A 21429-nucleotide genomic window follows, 5' to 3' on the forward strand; every position below is an offset into this window, starting at 1 on the left:
TCATTGGTTGGGAGGGTTCATAATAAGAATGTGGTGGTTCTTGGGAGTAATTGGATTGGAATTATGGTGCATAAGGGTCATATGGTGGTGAATGGTGAAAAGGAACTTGTGAGTGGGGTGGTTCAAAGCTATGTTGACAGGGTAGTTCATAAGCACAAGGTGGAACTCGTTGGTAACTACAACGGGATCCACCGTATCTATTTCCTTGGCATGCATTGTAGAATGGTCGTCGTCTGTGATACTGTGGAGGGTGTTGTTGCCTAAAGGGTTGATCAAGTCCTCGTGGCTATATCCATCCTTGACTGCTCTGACCTTGATGCATCCCTTCAACAATATTAGAACCAAACTCAAAGCGAGAGGGGTGAGAACTCATGGTAGCTAATAAGAATTAAAAATAAAAACAGAAACAAATAAACAAGCAGAAAAAAAATATTTACAATAACCAATAATAAGACACACGTTTGCAATTCCCCGGCAACGGTGCCATTTTGACGATCTGATTTTCCTATCGGTAAAGAAATTCACAAATATATTATCGCGTTGCACGTATAGCTTCTAAACCAACAGAAAATCCTTTCGTACAAATGTTTTGGTTGTCACAAGTAACAAAACCCAAATAAATTTATAAACCGAAGTATTCAAATGACGGGTCGTCTTCCCAAGGAATTGCAGGGAGGTGTTCTTACTATTAGCTATGGAAAAGGTAGAATTTTGGGTTTTTAAAATAAAGAACAAGTAATTTAAATGGCAGGGAAAATAAATTAATAATTAATAAAACTCTTGGCAAGGTTCGAAAATTTGGAAGTCCTATCCTAGTTATCCTTATCGATGGTGATGAGAATTTGAGTTTTAATCCCACTTAGTTAACCTTTACCAGGAAAAAGGAAAGTCAAGTGGACTAATTAGTTTGTTCCTCAAGTCCTAATCAATTCCTAAGAAAGGACTAGAGTTAGTGGGATTCAATTCAATTAGCAAAAATAACAATTCTCAATTATGTTGAGTTTGATAACTCAAGAGTCTCCAATTAATCAATTAAAGCCAAGAATATAAAAAGGCTAAAGATAAATCTGAAATAGCTCAATTGCATTAATAAAAGAAAATCAATCTAAATATAAAGAGTTCATGAGCCAAATTGGTAACATAAGTCAGATACGAATAAAAGCACTAGAATAAATAAAAATATAAAAGGAATATTGAACCTGAGAGGAAGTTGAAATCCTAAATCCTTTAAGAGGAATCCTAATCCTAAAACCTAAGAGAGATGAGAGAACCTCTCTCTCTAAAAACTACATCTAATCCTAAAAATTATGAATGTCTGATCTCTCCTTTTGATTCCTCCATTCTCTGGCTTATATTTTGTGTTTCTGGATTCAGAATTGGGCCGAAAAGGGTCTAGAAATTGCTGGGGGTGTTTTCTGCAGATTCTCCACGTAACGTCTGTCACGCGTCCGCGTGGATCACGCGGTCGCATCATCTGGAGTTCTGCTCTTCCACGCGGTCGCGTTGGTCACGCGTACGCGTAATTTGCGTTCTGCTCAACGCACGCGTCCGCGTCAGTCACGCGTTCGCGTCGCTGCCTTTTCGCGCTAGGCACGCGGCTGCGTCGTCCATGCGTTCGCGTCGCTGTCTTTTTCTTCAAGACTCCATTTTTGTACTTTCCTTCCATTTTTTAATGTTTCCTTTCTGTCCTCTAAGCTATTCCTGCCTTAGGAGATCTGAAAAATGTTTAACACACAAATCACAGCATCGAATGGTAATAAAGGGTAATTAAAATTAATATTTTTAAAGCATAGGAAACACGTTTTTCACATATATCACATAATAAGGAAGGAAAAGTGAAACCATGCAATTTACATGAATAAGTGGGTGAGGGATTAAATAAATCACTTGAATTGGGCACAAAATACATCATAAAATATGGGTTTATCACATATAGTGGTAAGTATTTCCGCCTGTCACGCGGACGACCCGGGTTCGATCCCCGGCAACGGCGCCATTTTGACGATCCGGTTTTCCTATCGGTAAAGAAGTTCACAAATATATTATCGCGTTGCAAGTATAGCTTCTAAACCAACAGAAAATCTTTTCGTACAAACGTTTTGGTTGTCACAAGTAACAAAACCCAAATAAATTTATAAACCGAAGTATTCAAACCTCGGGTCGTCTTCTCAAGTAATTGCAGGGAGGTGTTCTTATTATTAGCTATGGAAAAGATAGAATTTTGGGTTTTTAAAATAAAGAACAAGTAATTTAAATGGCAGGGAAAATAAATTAATAATTAATAAAACTCTTGGCAAGGTTCGAAAATTCGGAAGTCCTATCCTAGTTATCCTTATCGATGGTGATGAGAATTTGAGTTTTAATCCCACTTAGTTAACCTTTACTAGAACAAAGGAAAGTCAAGTGGACTAATTAGTTTGATCCTCAAGTCCTAATCAATTCCTAAGAAAGGACTAGAGTTAGTGGGATTCAATTCAATTAGCAAAAATAACAATTCTCAATCACGATGAGTTTGATAACTCAAGAGTCTCTAATTAATCAATTAAAGCCAAGAATATAAAAAGGCTAAAGATAAATCTGAAATACCTCAATTGCATTAATAAAAGAAAATCAATCTAAATATAAAGAGTTCATGAGCCAAATTGGTAACATAAGTCAGAGACGAATAAAAGCACTAGAATAAATAAAAATATAAAAGGAATATTAAACCTGAGAGGAAGTTGAAATCCTAAATCCTTTACGAGGAATCCTAATCCTAAAACCTAAGAGAGAGGAGAGAACCTCTCTCTCTCTAAAAACTACATCTAATCCTAAAATTATGAATGTCTGATCTCCCCTTTTGATTCCTCCATTCTCTGGCTTATATTCTGTGTTTCTGGATTCAGAATTAGGCCAAAAAAGCGTCCAAAAATCGCTGGGGGCATTTTCTGCAGATTCTGCACGTGGCGTCTGTCACACGTCTGCGTGGGTCACGCGGTCGCGTCATCTGGAGTTATGCTCTTCCACGCAGTCGCGTTGGTCACACGTACGCGTCATTTGCGTTCTGCTCAAGGCACGCGTTCGCGTCGGTCACGCGTTCGCGTCGCTGCCTTTTCGCGCTAGGCACGCGGCTACGTCTTCCATGCGTTCGCGTCGCTGCCTTTTTCTTCAAGACTCTATTTTTGTGCTTTCCTTCCATTTTTGTATGTTTCCTTTCTGTTCTTTAAGCCATTGCTGCCTTAGGAGATATGAAAAATGCTTAACACATAAATCACGGCATCGAATGGTAATAAAGGGTAATTAAAATTAATATTTTTAAAGCATAGGAAACACGTTTTTCACATATATCACATAATAAGGAAGGGAAAGTGAAACCATGCAATATACATGAATAAGTGGGTGAGGGATTGAATAAATCACTTGAATTGGGCACAAAATACATCATAAAATATGGGTTTATCAACCTCTCTCTCTAGAAAAACTACATCTAAAACCTAACTAATGTGAATGAATGTTGTGAATCATTCATTCTCCCTTCCAGCTCCACTCTGCAGCCTCTAATCTTCACTTTTAGGCTTGAAACTGGGTCAAAAGCAACCCAGAAATTGCCCCTAGCATTTTCTGTTTAATGCAGCATGTGACGCTCTATGACGCATACGCGTCAGCCACGCGTACGTGTCGCCGAACAAATTCCTGGTCTCGCGTATGCATCATCCACTTTTGCATGCTTCCTTTCCATCCTCTAAGCCATTCCTGCCCTATAAACCCTGTAAACACTTAACAAACCTATTACGGCATCAAATGGTAATAAGAGAGAATTAAAATTAGCAAATTTAAGGCCAAAGAAGCATGTTTTCAATCTTAGCACAGAATTAGGAAGGGAAATGTAAAAAATGCGATTTATATGAATAAGTATGAGAATAATGGATAAAATCCACTCAATTAAATACAAAATAAATCGTAAAATAGTGGTTTATCAACTCCCCTCTTTGGAGTTGTGTGCCTCTCTGAAGAGTAGAAATATTGATTATTTGCCACTATGTCAATAAGGTCTTGTGCTTCTTAAGGAGTTTTCAACATCTGAAGTGAGCCTCCTGAGGAATAATCTAGTGCTTTTCTTGCTTTTGGAGAGAGACCTTCATAGAAGTTTTGAAGTTGTACACACTCACTGAACATATCTGGTGGGCACCCCCTTATTAATGCTTTGTATCTCTCCCAAGCCTCATAAAGGGACTCTCCCTCCATTTGCCTGAAGGTTTGCACCTCTGTTTTCAACTTGATAATTCTTTGAGGTGGGAAAAATTTAGCTAAAAACTTGTTAACCAAATCATCCCAATTGGTGATGCTTTCCTTGGGAAAGGTTTCTAGCCATTGAGATGCCTTGTCTCTTAGAGAAAAGGAGAATAGAAGCAACTTGTATATGTCTAGATGCACCCCATTTTCCTTGACCGTATCACATATTCTCAAAAAAATAGACAAGTGTTGATTGGGATCTTCCAAGGGACCTCCTCCATATTGGCAATTGTTCTGGACTAGAGTGATGAACTGAGGTTTAAGTTCAAAGTTTTTTGCACGCACACTAGGAGTGAGTATGCTGCTCCCACAATTTCTGGGGTTGGGAATAGTGTAAGAGCCTAACACCCTTCTAGCAGGTTGACCATTATTGTTGGCAACCTCTTCATGCTGATGGTGCATCTCATCCTCCATGACTTGATCTTGATCTTCTTCCAATTCCTTTTCACCAATAACCCTCTTACCTCTTGCTTCTCTTCTCAATCTCAAAAATGTTCTTTCTGGGTTAGGGTCAAAAGAAGTGGATTCACCATTTTTTCTTCCTGGCATACACAAAACACAAACAAACCAAAAAAAAACTAAAAAATATGGTCACTCTAGTGAAAGAGTGAAGCTAGAATTGGGTTAAACCAAATATCAAACAGTTAGTGTGCTAAACAAAATAAGAAAAAAAAATGCTTAATCTAGGTATCCACCAACTTAATCATTGTCAATCTATATCAATCCTCGGCAACGGCACCAAAAACTTGATACGAAAAAAAGTACCACCTATTTATACTAATTCTCAAGCACTTTAGATGGTTTTAAATCATGCTTTCAGGATGGGCTTCGTTGGACTTGAAGCTCTGAGAGCTCTGGCACTAACAAATTCCTTCCATGCGTACCAATGTTCACTCGTGCGTACTCATAATTGCAACAAATCCCCCTGTGCGTACGCTTTCTGCCTCTTGCGTATGCATGCGTGCCTGATTTCTCATTGTGTGTACCCATGATAGGGTGTGCATACGCACAAATTCAGAATTTCCAACTCTACTTATCGTGAACGTAATCGAGGATAATGCCTTCATAAGCCTGGCATTGCCAACGCTAGGATTTTCCTTCCAGTAGCTAGAGTTGGCGTTGTTGGGGAAACGCCTTTGGGATGTGGCATTGCCAACTCCTTTGTAAAGCTTCCAGGAGTTAAAGTTAATGGAGCATAAGATGGCATTGCTAACATAAATTTCAAGTTGGCAACACCCTTGATGCTGAGAGAAGGGAAGGCGTTGTTAACGCAAACTTCAAGTTGGAAATGCCCTTGATGCTGAGAGAAGGGAAGGTGTTGTTAACTCTCAGGGTTAAGTTTCCAATGCCATTTGTCATCCTTCAAGGTTGCAGTTGCTAAAGGAGAGAATGAAGGCGTTTTTAATGCTAGGATCCAGTTGCCAATGCCTTTATTATGCTTGCTCTTTAGCCTTGACGTTGAGAGAAGGAAGGCATTGATACCTCAAAAATCAAGTTGCCAATGCCTTATTTATGCTTGATTTTCAATCTTCATGTTGGGAAAAAAAAGGCGTTGCTAACACCACAATCAAGTTGCCAATTCCTTCGTTTTCTTTGTTGAGTGTTTTTAGGGCTTAAAGATGCCTATTGTCTGAGCTACAATTTCGTTCTCACCATAGACTATTATTAATCGTTAGAAAGCTCTAAATGTCAAATTTCTAACGCAACTAGAAGCACATCGTTTGAACCTCTGTAGCTCAAGTTATGCTCCTTTAAAGAGGACAAGGTCAGGCTGCCAGGGGTCGCTGGCGTTATTGTGAACAACGCCTTTGATTATGGGCGTTCCCAACGCCAGCTTGCTTTTGGGGTTTCAAAGATGCCTGTTGTTTGTACTCAACTTTCATGCCCACTATAGACTATTATATATGGTTGGAAAGCTCTAGATGTCTACTTTCCAATGCACTTAAAAGCGCATCATTTGAAGCTTTACACCTCGAGTTATACTCCATGGAATGTGAAGAGGTCTGCTGGCCTTACTACATGTTGATACTATGTTCATCTTTGCACTTTCGGGGTAAGTTTTCTCCCACAGATTTAGTGTCCATCATGTAGTACCATATATGGTTGGAAATCTCTTGATTCCTACTTTCCAATGCCACTGGAATCACTTCATTTGAAGCTTTGTAGCTCAAGTTATCATTGATGGAGTATGAGGGGTCAAGGTTGCAAATTCTTTTGAATTCTTCTTTGTAGTTGGCGTTGGCCAAGGCAACGCCTTTATATCTTGACGTTGCCAACGCCCTTGCTTCTTCACCTGTCATCAACCACAACAATTGCATCAAAGTTTGCCATTCCATGAATGATCAGAAGACATTTCATTCATTTAAAAGCAATATCATCTTCTTATATTATTTTCATGAAATGACCATTATTCAACTAGTACTTGATGCATCAAAGCATCTAGAAATAAATCATTCAATTGTTTGTTTATTGATAATGAAAATACAAAAAAACAAATTAAAAGCTACTAAAAATAATATGTAAAACTACCAATGATGCATCTGCATGATAATCTCACTTAGTCAATCCTTAACATCAAGAGTAAGTCAAGTGAGTATAATTGTCCTTAATCCACAACTATGGCAATTAGAAGGAGCTGCTGGCTCTGTTGGTGTGTTTTCAGCAGGTTTATGGGGTTGTGGAGTGCTGCAGAATTACAGAAAAGGAATTAAAATTAAAAAAAAATAATTGCACTTCAATTCACAAGAAACACACCGAAATAAGAACCAAATACACCTCTATATAAAAGACATGTAACCTATTAAACCATGCACAATACACCCAAAGACAAACCAAATGCATCAAAAGTATTATTCCTTACACATTAATTGTTTCTTCTTTAAATTCCTCTCTGGGAGACTTTGCAGGCGTTGGTTGATTTTGTAGAGGGCTTGATGTTGTTGTCTCTGATGGAGGTGCACATATTTGAAGTGGAAGTCTAACGAAGACAAAAATAAAAACTTAATAAACATTCATAAAATAGAAGAATAGAAGATTGAAAGTAAATTGGAAAACTCACATGTCTAGCGGTTCGGATTTGAATGGGTCTCTTTCTGAAGAACAATTTTTTTTCTTGAGCTGGTTCATTGAACGGTTCTTCTTATTCCCCCAACCTGAAATACACTAAAATCATCTCAGAATACACATCAAGCATTGAATAGAAATACAACCTCTGTTTTATGAAAACTTACATAGTTGCAGTTTTTTCTTTTTTTTTTTTTTCTCTTTTTGTTCTTGAATAAATCATTAAAAGGCTTTCTTTCTAATATATATATACACATACATATAGAATCAAAAGCAGAACATGGTAACATAAGAATTAAGAAAATGGCAATAGAAACAGAAATTACATGTTATCACTTGGCTTATTTACACTGCTCTGATCTGTTTGTGTTTGAAAGACAGGATCATTTTCACTTGCCAAGTTCACATCTGGCATTCTAAGGACAAAATAAATGTTATTCAGTAAAACTAGAGTAATTAATTACATCAGGATTTAGAAAATTTTATCAAATAAAGGATCTTAGGTTTGCGAAGAATCATAGTGAGTTTCTGTGGGGCGGAGCCAACCTTCTGGTATATCTGTTCTTTTTTCCTGCATCCTGAGAAAGCAAATAATCATTAGCCAATAAAAACACAAAAAAATTGTCAAAATACACCAAAAAGCGACATACCTTTCTACAGGCTTGTCATTTGTTTTCTTTTTTTTTTTTGCTTCTCTTAAAAATTCTTGTCTTTGTTCAGTTCTGACAGTACATGCAAAAGATTATGTTAACAAACAAAATTTTGATGAAAAAGAAAAGATAGCTTTATCATGTATCTTACTCATCATCGGATTCAATTTCTTTTTTAGAAGAAAATTCCTCAATAATGTGATATTTTTTTTTTTTGGATTGCATCTTAATAAGCAAAAAATTATCAAGCAAACAAACACAACAAAATTGATAAAATACTCCTGAAAGTAATGCATACTTTTTTGTAGGACTGTAAACTTTTTTCTTCAATTTTCCTTTTTATTATTCGCTCCAATTCTTTACTTCTAACAATAAATTAGAAACATTCTGTTAATACATAAAATTTTGATATAAAAAGAAAACATAGCATTCCAATGATAATTTCAAAATCTTACTCATCATTAGATTCAGTTTGGCTTTTCGAAGATGAATCCTGAACAATGTGCTTCCTCTTTTTGAATTCCATCCTGGACAGCAAACAATCATGAGGCAATAAACACAGTAAAAATGACAAAATGCACTGAAAAATAATACTTATTTTTTTACTTTTTTTGTTAGTTGTTTTCTTGTTTTTGGTGCCTCCTTTTAGTCTTGTTCAGAATCAGACTCGGAGTCAGTACCACTATTACTTTCTGAAAAAGTGTCCTTCTTCTTTTGTGTCTTCTTCTTTTTCTCCTTCTTTTCTTCTTCTTTCATTCTCGTCAATTTCTCTTTCAGCTGTGTCCTCTTGACGATGTCCTAAAATAGGTAAAACATTAGTTTACATCATATATTTAAAACAAATACACCAAAATTAAAGAAAAAATTTTGTTGAGTTACCATATTACCCTTAATTTCAGCTTCTATCCTCTCAAGCAGCAATTCCTTAGTCAAGTGCTACAACCACGGTAGTCCATAGATTGTATCCGCCGGCTTGTTTTTGTGTTTGGATTCATGAAAGTATACAATCGTTAGAGCATAGAGGCAGCCATCAACGAATTTTTTCTTTTTCAATATGTGCTCACTTATGCCCTTGATGAGGAAGTCGAGGATATGATCACCCTAATTCCACTCACGTATGGTGTCCACACGAAAAATCAGTGGCATGTGGACGGGAGAAACCTTGTTTATTATTGTCGGCAACAAAAACAGCATTTGAATGTAGAGTATGAACGTCCTCTTGAACCTAAGCTGATCTTTGTCACCGTCAACACCGGTCTCCATCGTGGAGTCTGTCAATTGCTTTAATATTTTTTCTTGGAAGTTTCTATAAACTTCCTTGTCTTCTTCACTGAGCTCTTTAAAATTAACTTTTCCTAGAAAGAGCGCCCCTGTAAAAATAGCAAAATAACATCACCAATTACACTCCAGTTCACTTCAAATACACCAAAATACCAGCTATATACACCTCTATTATTTTTTTTATTACATGACATAATATGAGTTCGAAAGAATATATTACAAAGAATGCAAGTATAACAGTTTATATAATAAGTTAATTACCAGATGCATTCAAGCCAAGGGCAGCTCTTATATTTTCCTGGTTGATTCTCAATACACCATACCGGGTGTCCAATGTGTTTCTTATCAAATCAAAAGAATATGCCAACTCATTCAGGAGCTTATGCAGCACATTCATTGGAGGGATGTGCATCAAACCATCAAATCCCAATTCCTGGACGATGACCTTTTTTCCGTTGCTCATGTTTTGGAATTTATCATGTAGGAGTCTTGTCGAACATCTCAAATCATGAGTTTTCTGTAAGCAAATAAGAATCATTTAAATAAACTATATTTATACAAGAAAAAATTGAGTTGGTCTAAGATATATGTGCTTATATTATATTTTGGTGCAGTAGGGTTCTTGCTTGCCATTTTTACTGTAAAGAATAAAAAATAAGGTTAATAGATAACAACATCACCAATTACACTCGAATTTACTTGAAATACACCGAAATATCAGCCATATACACCTCTATTATTTTTTAGATTACATGACATAATATGAGCTCAAAATGATATTCAGGTCAACCAAACATGCATAAAATAACACAAGAAGCACAAGGATATATTCTTTTACTAGTTACACTAGGGATAGGACAACAGCACCAGTTATACTCGAATTCACTTGAAATACACTGAAATACCAGCCATATACATCTCTATTATTTTTTAGATTACATGACATAATATAAGTTCAAAATGATATTGAAGTTAACCAAACATTCATAAAATGACACAAGAAGTACAAGAACAATATTCAAAAATAACAGCATCAATTACACGCGAATTTACTTGAAATACAGCAAAAGTTTCTATTTATACAAACTCAGTTCCTAGAGACAAACCCAGTTCAAGAACAATATAAAACAGTTATCACCGATTGAACAGTATAATGAGAACAGTAATATGTATTTTAAACCAAGAATACATAATGAATCTACTTAATAAATAGAAATATGACTATCTAGTATTTCGCGATCAAAATGAGAAAGAGAAAAGTGAAAAAACTGGACGATTAGTGAAACAGTACCTTGAATAATCTTTTGTTTTTTATTTCTGTGTTTTTTTATGTAGATTTTGAACTTCTCTTGTAGATTTTCTTGAGTTTTTGCGACGATTTTGGCAGTTTCTTGAGAGATTTCAAGCGTCGTTTGAATCTTCAGGGTTAGTGTTTTGATCGAGGAAGAAGAGGAAGCGTCTTTCATAATCTGAGCGCGATATTGAAACGGTTGAGTGAGTGCGTGTTTACACGCTCGTAATGTGAGGGTTGTTTTTGTTGGACTTGGACCAACTTGAATGAACTTATAAGTCAAAAAGACTTGTATGTGTAGCAGTTCTCAAGCATTATGTATTTGTTTCTTCGTAACAATATGTTGGCGAATGTGTTGTTTGTCATTGCTTTTATCTCTTAAGATATTGGAAACTAAGAACTCTATTGGTTCATACTTGTAACTTTGAATGCTTAATTAATTTATAGGGAGTGTATTGCATCTTTTAAGATATTCCAAGGATTCCATAGAGCGAATTGATCTTTTCGTGCAGCTGGTTCTAATGTTGTCAGCATAAAATGCAACCCTGATTGATGCGTGAGCATTTTTTCTATCTTTTCCTAGTGAATTTGCATCTAATTTATTGAGTTTAATTAAGAATTAATTACATTTTAGCCACTATGGATGCTATTTTGAGTTTTGTGCAATTTTATTTATTTTAGGTAGCATTCGGATGGATTTGATGAAGTTTCTGTAGAGAAAGAGAAGAAACCAAGGAGATGACCAGCGAATACCAACGCCGACGCATGGCTCACGCGACCGCGCGGAATGGAGGAAATCGCAATGACGCGATCGCGTGCCTGACGCGAACGCGTGAACTGGAATCTGCACAAATGACGCCAACGCGTCACATACGCCACGTGCAGAAAAATACAAAAAACGCTGGGGCGATTTCTGGGCTGTTTTGACCCAGTTTTCAGCCCAGAAAACACAGATTAGAAGCTGCAGAATGACGAAACAAGTGGTCCCCATCCATCCATTGAAGACTTGATTATTTAAATTAATTCAAATTTAAATTCAAATCTTAAAATTAGGAAAAGATATTATTTTAATTTTAATTTTAGATATTTTATTTTTAAAATTATTAGGATTAGTTATAAAAGGGATTCCAACAGGGTGGTTCTAGAACAACATATTCCACAACATTATTCCATACAAATTTACATTTCATATTCCATGAGAACTAATCCTCCATTGTTAAGGTTAGGAGCTCTGTCTATTGTATGGATTGATAATATTATTTTTCTATTTTAATTCATGTTTTGATTTATATTTCAATAATTGTTTTTGTTCTTTATTTTATGAATTTGGGTGGAACGAAAGTATGACCCATGTTCTATTTGAGTTCTTGTAAAACTTGGAAAAGCTCTTTACTTGAACAATAGCTTGAAAACATATTATCCTGAATTTCTAATTGTTTGTATTTAACGGGATACGTGACATATAATCCCTTTATTTTTGGACAATTAGAATTCTTGTGGCATATAAACTGGAATTTAATCATCACCCTCTAATTGGAATTAATTGACCAAGGAATTGGCAGTTGATGAATTTTAGAGGAGACTAGGAAGGTCTAAGAAATTAAGGTCTAGTCACAGATAGTTTGCCATAAATTAAATCTTGCATGATTAGAATAGTTAATAAGAAAAGTCAATCCAGAAAATAGATAACTCTAAAGCCTTAACTGTTTTCCCCATATATATTTCACAACTCATTTGCTGCTTGTTTTCGGAAATTCTTGAATTTACTTTTTAATGCTTTTTGAACTTCCAACACTATTTTCTGTTTGTCTAACTAATCCTATCAAACGCTATTGTTGTTTAATCCATCAATCCTCGTGGGATCGACCCTTACTCACGTAAAGTATTACTTGGTACGACCCGGTGCACTTGCCGGTTAGTAGTGTGGTTACAAAATTCGCACCAAGTTTTTGGCGCCGTTACCGGGGATTGAAAGTGATTAACAACTATTCGTTGTTTGATAGCTTAGATTAGATAATTTTTTTAAATTTTTTATTATTAATTTTTTTTATTTTGCATTTTTTTTACGTTACTTTTTTCCTTTTTTCTTTACGTTAATTCTTTTTTTTTCCTTTTCTTTTTCGTTTACCCCCTCTTTTTTTATACCGTAACCTTTTCTTTTTTATTTTTATTTTACTTTTATTATTTGAAAAAAAAATTTAAAAAAATAAAATTAAATAAAATTAAATTAAAAAAAATATTTAAATAAATAAAATTGCACTAAAATTTATTTTTTTTATTTTATTTCTAAATTTAAGTTTGGTGTTATCCAGATAATTTTTTTTTTGTTTATTTTTTCTTTTAAATTTTCAAATTTTTATTTATTTATTTATTTATTTAGTATTTTTATTTTATCATTTTACACAGGTTACCTCATAGGGACTTCTCTGCACTCTGACGTAGAGAGTCCCATTTTTTCTTGTTTTCTGCTTGTGTATGCGCAGGAACAGAGACAAAGAACATCTCTTAGACTTTGATCCTGAACTTGAAAGAACTTTCAGGCGACGTTTACAACAAGCAAGATTTTGCGAGACTGCAGAATCCACTATGACAAATAATAACGCTAATGCCAATGTGGTAAATCCGAATGGGGATGATCAACAGAGGAGAGTGCTTGGCTCTTATTCTGCCCCTACTGCGGATCTTTATGGAAAAAGTATTGTGGTGCCTCCTATAACTGCAAACAACTTTGAGTTGAAGCCACAATTGGTCACCCTGGTGCAACAGAACTGCCAGTATCATAGGCTTCCTCATGAAGATCCAAATCAGTTTATATCTGATTTTCTGCAGATATGTGATACTGTGAAGACAAATGGAGTGAACCCAGAGGTGTACAAACTCATGCTTTTCCCGTTTGTTCTGAGGGATAAAGCAAAGCTATGGCTAGATTCACAATCAAAGGAGAGTCTGAATACTTGGGACAAGGTTGTTACAGAGTTTCTCACTAAATTTTTTCCACCAAAGAAGCTGACTAAGCTTAGGTTAGAGGTTCAGACTTTCAGACAGAAGGAGGATAAAACTCTTTATGAAGCTTGGGAGAGATACAAGCTACTGACTAGGCAATGCCCTCCGGACATGTTCTCCAAATGGACCCAACAGGATATCTTTTATGAAGGCTTGGGTGAGATGTCCAAGATGAGCTTAGATACTTCTGCAGGCGGTTCATTGCACAAGAAGAAGACACCAGAGGAGACTATTGAGCTGATTGAATTAGTTGCAAGCAACCAATATCTCTACTCATCTAACAAGAATCATGTGAACTCTGAGACCTCTCAAAAGAGAGGTGTGTTGGAAGTAGAAGCTGTTAATGCTCTTCTTGCTCAGAACAAGCTTATGTCTCAGCAGATAAATCTACTTACTCAACAGATGGGTGGCATGCAAGTCTCAGCTATCAACACTCAAAATTCACCCCAAGATACCTCATATGACATGGCAGGTAACTTTGTGCAAAATGATAATTATGATTATGCTCAACCTTCTTCTGAACAGGTGAATTACATGGGGAGTGGTCCTAGGAATCCCAACAATGATCCATATTCTAAGACATACAACCAGGGATGGAGAAATCACCCAAATTTTGGGTGGAGAGATCAACCTCAGAGACCTCAAAACTTCAACAATAGTTCTCAGGGTGGTTTTCAACAGAACAACTATAATAACCGCCAATTTCAGTCTCAGCAACAACAATCACCTCAGCAAGCAAATTCTAAATCCCAAGAAGATTCTAAGTGGGAGATGATGATGAGTTTCGTGCAAGAAACCAGAGCCTCCATTAGAAACTTAGAGGTTCAAATGGGTCAAATGAGCAAGCAATTACCTGAAAGGTCTTCAAATACATTTCCTGGTGATACAGTAGTGAACCCAAGAGAATATTGCAAGGCTATTCAATTGAGGAGTGGTAAGGTAGCTGGTTCTGAGACTAAGGTCAATGAAGATCTAGTTGAAAAGGAAGCTCCAGAGGAGAAGAAGGAAGAAGTAGAGCACGCCCCTCCTAAACGTGCAGACAACCCATTTCCTGACTCTCTTGACACTTATCCCACCTTACCAAAGGCCCCTGAATACAAGCCAAAAATGCCATATCTTCAGAGGCTTCAGAAGGCGTCCAAAGAAAAGCAATTCTCTAAATTTTTAGATGTCTTCAAGAAGCTGCAGATCAACATCCCTTTTGCAGAGGCTCTGGAGCAAATGCCTCTCTATGCTAAATTTATGAAAGAATTGTTGAACCACAAGAGGAATTGGAAGGAACAAGAAACAGTGGTGCTAACCAAGGAATGCAGTGCTATTATTCAACACACCCTTCCTGAGAAGATGCCAGACCCAGGGAGCTTTGTCATTCCTTGCACCATTGGAGAAGTCGGCATTCAGAGAGCTTTATGTGATCTTGGAGCTAGCATCAACCTCATGCCACTTTCAGTGATGAAAAAGCTTCAAATTGAGGAGGTAAAACCCACTCGTATTTCTCTTCAACTTGCTGATCTTTCTATTAAATTACCTGTGGGTGTAGTTGAAGATTTACTTGTTAAAGTAGGACCATTTATTTTCCCTGTTGATTTTGTTATATTAGACATGGAAGAGGAGGTAAAATCCTCTATTATACTTGGTAGACCCTTTTTAGCTATAGGTAGAGCTCTGATTGATGTGCAAAAGGGTGAATTAACCCTGAGGGTCAATGAAGAACAGGTGGTCCTAAATGTTTTTGAAGCCCTCAAGCACCCCAATGATTCTGAGGGGTGTATGAAAATAGATGTTATTGAACAACTTGTTCAAGAAGTACTGGAAACTGAGGTACTTGATGATGTTTTGGATCCTAATTCTGAGTGTGAATTAGTTGAAGTTGACGATTCACCACCCCAAAAGGAGATTATGAACACGCCAATCAAGGAGGAGGAAGCCCCCAAGCTTGAGCTCAAACCTTTACCCCCTTCTCTGAAATATGTGTTCTTGGGTGGAAATGATTCATATCCAGTAATTATTAGCTCTTCCCTGAAGCCTGAAGAGGAAGAGGCGCTTGTTTCAGTGCTCAAGAGCCATAAAACAGCTCTTGGGTAGACCATTAGTGACTTAAAAGGGATTAGTCCAACCAAGTGTATGCACAAGATCCTCCTTGAAGATGATGCCAAACCAATTGTGCAACCACAAAGGAGAATCAATCCAACTATGAAAGAGGTGGTCCAAAAAGAGGTAATGAAGTTATGGGAAGCAGGTATTATTTACCCTATTTCTGACAGTCCTTGGGTAAGTCCTGTGCAGGTAGTTCCCAAGAAAGGAGGGATGACAGTGATCAAGAATGAAAAGATGAGCTTATTCCTATAAGAACAGTCACAGGATGGAGAATGTGCATAGATTACAGGAGACTCAACACTGCTACAAGGAAGGATCATTTCTCCCTCCCTTTCATTGATCAGATGCTTGAGAGGTTAGCTGGTCATGCTTTTTATTATTTTCTAGATGGATATTCTGGATATAATCAAATTGCAGTGGACCCTCAAGATCAAGAGAAGACAGCATTCACATGCCCCTTTGGAGTATTTGCCTATAGGAGAATGCCATTTGGACTTTGCAATGCTCCAGCAACTTTTCAGAGGTGTATGCTTTCAATTTTTTCTGATATGGTTGAAAAGTTTATTGAGATATTTATGGATGACTTTTCTGTTTTTGATAATTCTTTTGAATCCTGTCTTAAACATTTATCTCTTGTCTTGAAACGGTGTCAAGAATCAAACCTTGTTTTAAATTGGGAAAAATACCATTTTATGGTTACAAAAGCCATTGTTCTTGGACACCGGATTTCAAGTAAGGGGATTGAGGTTGACAGAGCAAAAGTGGAGGTAATTGAAAAATTACCACCACCAACCAATGTTAAGGCAATCAGGAGTTTCTTGGGTCATGCAGAATTTTATAGAAGATTTATAAAGGATTTTTCTAAAATTGCTAAACCATTGAGCAACCTGTTGGTTGTTGATATTCCTTTTGTCTTTGATTCTGATTGTCTGCATGCTTTTGAAACTCTGAAAGCAAACCTTACCTCTGCTCCTATTATAGCTCCCCCTGACTGGGATTTACCATTTGAATTAATGTGTGATGCTAGTGATTTTGCTATAGGAGCTGTTTTAGGACAGAGGCATGGTAAGCTTGTACATGTTATTTATTATGCCAGTCGTGTGTTAAATGATGCTCAAAAGAATTACACAACTACAGAAAAGGAATTATTAGCTGTTGTGTATGCTGTTGATAAGTTTAGGTCCTATTTGCTTGGTTCTAAGGTTATTGTTTATACTGACCATGCTGCTTTGAAGTACCTTCTAACCAAGCAGGATTCTAAACCAAGATTAATTAGATGGGTGTTGCTCCTTCAGGAGTTTGATATTGAGATAAAAGATAGAAAAGGGTCAGAAAATCAAGTAGCTGACCATCTCTCCAGAATTGAGCCTGAAGCAGGAGTACAACCACCCACAGTTGTAACTGAGACATTTCCGGATGAGCAATTATTCCTCATTCAGCAGGCTCCATGGTTTGCAGACATTGAAAATTATAAGGCCATGAATTTTATCCCAAGGGAGTACAGTAGGCAACAAGTGAAGAAGCTATTGACTGATGCAAAGTACTACATTTGGGAGGAACCATACCTTTTTAAAAGGTGTTCAGATGGAATTATCCGGAGGTGTGTCCCAGATGAAGAAAAACAGCAGATTCTTTGGCACTGTCATGGTTCTGAGTATGGAGGCCACTTTGGTGGTGAAAGGACAGCTACAAAGGTCCTTCAGAGCGGATTCTACTGGCCTACTCTCTTCAGAGATTCAAGAAAATTTGTGAAGCACTGTGACAGATGTGCAAAAGCCACAAATCTCCCTATCAATCACAAAATGCCACAGTAGGGGATTCTTGAGGTTGAGTTGTTTGATGTGTGGGGTATTGATTTCATGGGACCTTTCCCACCCTCACATTCAAACAACTATATTCTAGTGGCAGTCGACTATATGTCCAAGTGGGTGGAAGCTGTGGCTTTGCCCACCAATGATGCCAAGGTGGTAATGAGCTTTCTTCAGAGATATATCTTCAGCCGGTTTGGTGTCCTAAGGACACTCATTAGTGATGGAGGAAGTCACTTCTGTAACAGACAGATGGACTCTCTTCTGCATAGATATGGAGTCCGTCATAAGGTGGCAACTCCCTATCATCCTCAGACAAGTGGACAGGTTGAAGTTTCCAACAGGGAACTTAAGAGGATTCTAGAGAAGACCGTCAGTGTTTCAAGAAAGGACTGGTCAAGGAAGCTTAATGATGCTCTCTGGGCATACCGGACAGCGTACAAGACTCCTATTGGCATGTCCCCTTATCAGTTGGTCTATGGCAAAGCCTGTCACTTGCCAGTCGAACTGGAGCATAAAGCTTACTGGGAAATCAGGTACCTGAACCTTAATTCAGAAGCTGCAGGAATTAAGCGAATGCTTCAGTTGAATGAGCTTGATGAATTCAGATACTCAGCCCATGAGAATGCCAAGCTCTATAAGGAGAGAACTAAGCTATTGCATGACAAGAAGATAGCCATCAGAGTCTTTGAGCCAGGACAGAGAGTGCTTCTATACAATTCAAGGCTCAAATTCTTTCTTGGGAAGCTGAAATCCCGGTGGTCAGGACCATTTGTGGTTACCAGAGCTTCACCGTACGGTCATGTGGAAATACAGGAAGAGAATTCTGACAGGAAGTTTACAGTGAATGGCCAGAGGCTGAAGCACTACCTTGGAGGCGAGATCGATCGCCAGAGGTCCACTCATCTGCTGAACTAGCAGAACTGACCGTCAAGCCAGTGACGTTAAAGAAGCGCTTGTCGGGAGGCAACCCGATAATTTCATATCCTTAGTTATTTTTCGTAGTAGTAGTTTTCTTACTTGTTTGGTTTTTATTAAATTCTTACTAATTTTCTGATCATGCAGCTATTCTATCACAGGAACTGAACACCTCAAGCTATTTGAAAAAAAAAAAGCGCACACGACGCGCACGCGTCGCTGACGCGTCCGCGTCAGATGGGTGTGTGTGAAAAAATAAATTTGACAGAGATTTGTGAGGGAGTGGCGCTGGAATAGTGCCTTTGGCACAAATTGTCCACACGACCGCGTCGATGACGCACCCGCGTCATGTGGAAAAACGGCCTCCCACACGTCCGCGTCACTCACGCGAACGCGTGACCTGCAGAATTGACGTAAAAGAGTGTTTGGACAGAGAGTTGTGCTGGCTTGGGGCAAGAAGTGTGCTAAAAGCACAATTTTGGTCACGCGAACGCGTACCCCACACGTTCGCGTCAGTTGCACATATCGGTCATCCACGCGATCGCGTCCCCCACGCGTTCGCGTCACTTCAATAGCGCGCTAAGCGCTCGATTGCGTGACTCACGCGTCCGCGCCGCTTGCGCCGCACACCTCCACCAGTTCACCGCCAGTTTTTAATTTTTTTTTTACTCCCTCTCCCAATCCTAATTCTCTCTTGTTCTTTTATCCTTTTATTTCTTTTTCTTTCTACATAATAATTTATCTCTTTCTATTTTCAGTTCTTCTTTGCTTGAGGACAAGCAAACCTTTAAGTTTGGTGTTGACGCTTCGCTTAGAAGTTTTCTTTTTATTCCTATAGCACCAAAAGGGAGGCAAATCATCATCACGGAGGAGCACAACCTGAAGAATAAAGCGACCGCTAGGATAATTAAGGTGGTTGAGTTCCTTTCATTTTTTCCTCCCTCTTTTTCTATGTTATGTTCCGGTTTTCTGCTATTTTGCTATGTTTGTTGCATGATCCTTTATTAGTTAGAATCCTAGGACTAGTTTAGTTTTCTCTTACTTGCCTTAATTCTGAAAAGATGTCTCATGTATTACTCACTAAGCTTGAATTCAAATAAAAAAATACAGAAGTGATATATTGCATGAGAAATTGAGTAAATTTTAAGGGTAGCCTTATTCACTTAGATGTGGTGGTATTTTCTGTGACTCTGAATGCATGACATGAACAGTGCATATTTTTTATAGTGAAGTTTATGAATGTTAAAATTGTTGGCTCTTGAAAGAATGATGAAAAAAGAGAAATGTTATTGATAATCTGAAAAATCATAAAATTGATTCTTGAAGCAAGAGAAAGCAGTGAAAAACACGAAGCTTGCGAAAAAAATAAAAATAAAAATAAAAATAAAAATCCAAGGCTTTGAGCATTAATGGATAGGAGGGCCCAAAGGAATAAAATCCTGGCCTAAGCGGCTAAAATCAAGCTGTCCCTAACCATATGCTTGTGGCGTGAAGGTGTCAAGTGAAAAGCTTGAGACTGAGCGGTTAAAGTCGTGGTCCAAAGCAAAAAGAGTGTGCTTAAGAGCTCTGGGCACCTCTAACTGGGGACTCTAGCAAAGCTGAGTCACAATCTGAAAAGGTTCACCCAGTTATGTGTCTATGGCATTTATGTATCCGGTGGTAATACTGGAAAACAAAATGCTTAGGGTCACGGCCAAGACTCATAAAGTAACTGTGTTCAAGAATCAACATACTGAACTAGGAGAATCAATAACACTATCTGAATTCTGAGTTTCTATGGATGCCAATCATTCTGAATTTCAAAGGATAAAGTGAGATGCCAAAACTATTCCGGATTACAATTGTAAACCCCACTATAAGAAGAGACATGAGCTTAATCGAATTCTCATTCTCATGCAAATTTACATCCTAAGCTTATATTAGTTTTTGGTTGCTTGAGGACAAGCAACAGTTTAAGTTTGGTGTTGTGATGCGTGAGCATCTTTTCTATCTTTTCCTAGTGAATTTGCATCTAATTTATTGAGTTTAATTAAGAATTAATTACATTTTAGCCACTATGGATGCTATTTTGAGTTTTGTACAATTTTATTTATTTTAGGTAGCATTCAGATGGATTTGATGAAGTTTCTGCAGAGAAAGAGAAGAAACCAAGGAGATTACCAGCGAATACCGACGCGGACGCATGGCTCACGCGACCGCGTGGAATGGAGGAAATCGCAATGACGCGATCGCGTGCCTAACGCGAACGCGTGAACTGGAATCTGCACAAATGACGCGAACGCGTCACATGCGCCACGTGCAGAAAAATGCAGAAAACGTTGAGGGCGATTTCTGGGCTGTTTTGACCCAGTTTTCAGCCCAGAAAACACAGATTAGAAGCTGCAGAATGGATGAAACAAGTGGTCTCCATCCATCCATTGAAGACTTGATTATTTAAATTAATTCAAATTTAAATTCAAATCTTAAAATTAGGAAAAGATATTATTTTAATTTTAATTTTAGATATTTGATTTTTAAAATTATTAGGATTAGTTATAAAAGGGATCCCAACAGGGTAGTTCCAGAACAACATATTCCACAACATTATTCCATACAAATTTACATTTCATATTCCATGAGAACTAATCCTCCATTGTTAAGGTTAGGAGCTCTGTCTATTGTATGGATTGATAATATTATTTTTCTATTTTAATTCATGTTTTGATTTATATTTCAATAATTGTTTTCGTTCTTTATTTTATGAATTTGGGTGGAACGGAAGTATGACCCATATTCTATTTGAGTTCTTGTAAAACTTGGAAAAGCTCTTTACTTGAACAATAGCTTGAAAACATATTATCCTGAATTTCTAATTGTTTGTATTTAACGGGATACGTGACATATAATCCCTTTATTTTTGGACAATTAGGTTTCTTGTGGCATATAAACTGGAATTTAATCATCACCCTCTAATTGGAATTAATTGACCAAGGAATTGGCAGTTGATGAATTTTAGAGGAGACTAGGAAGGTCTAAGGAATTAGGGTCTAGTCACAGATAGTTTGCC

This window comes from Arachis hypogaea, chromosome 19 (genome assembly GCF_003086295.3).
Source record: "Arachis hypogaea cultivar Tifrunner chromosome 19, arahy.Tifrunner.gnm2.J5K5, whole genome shotgun sequence".
Lineage (NCBI taxonomy): Eukaryota > Viridiplantae > Streptophyta > Magnoliopsida > Fabales > Fabaceae > Arachis > Arachis hypogaea.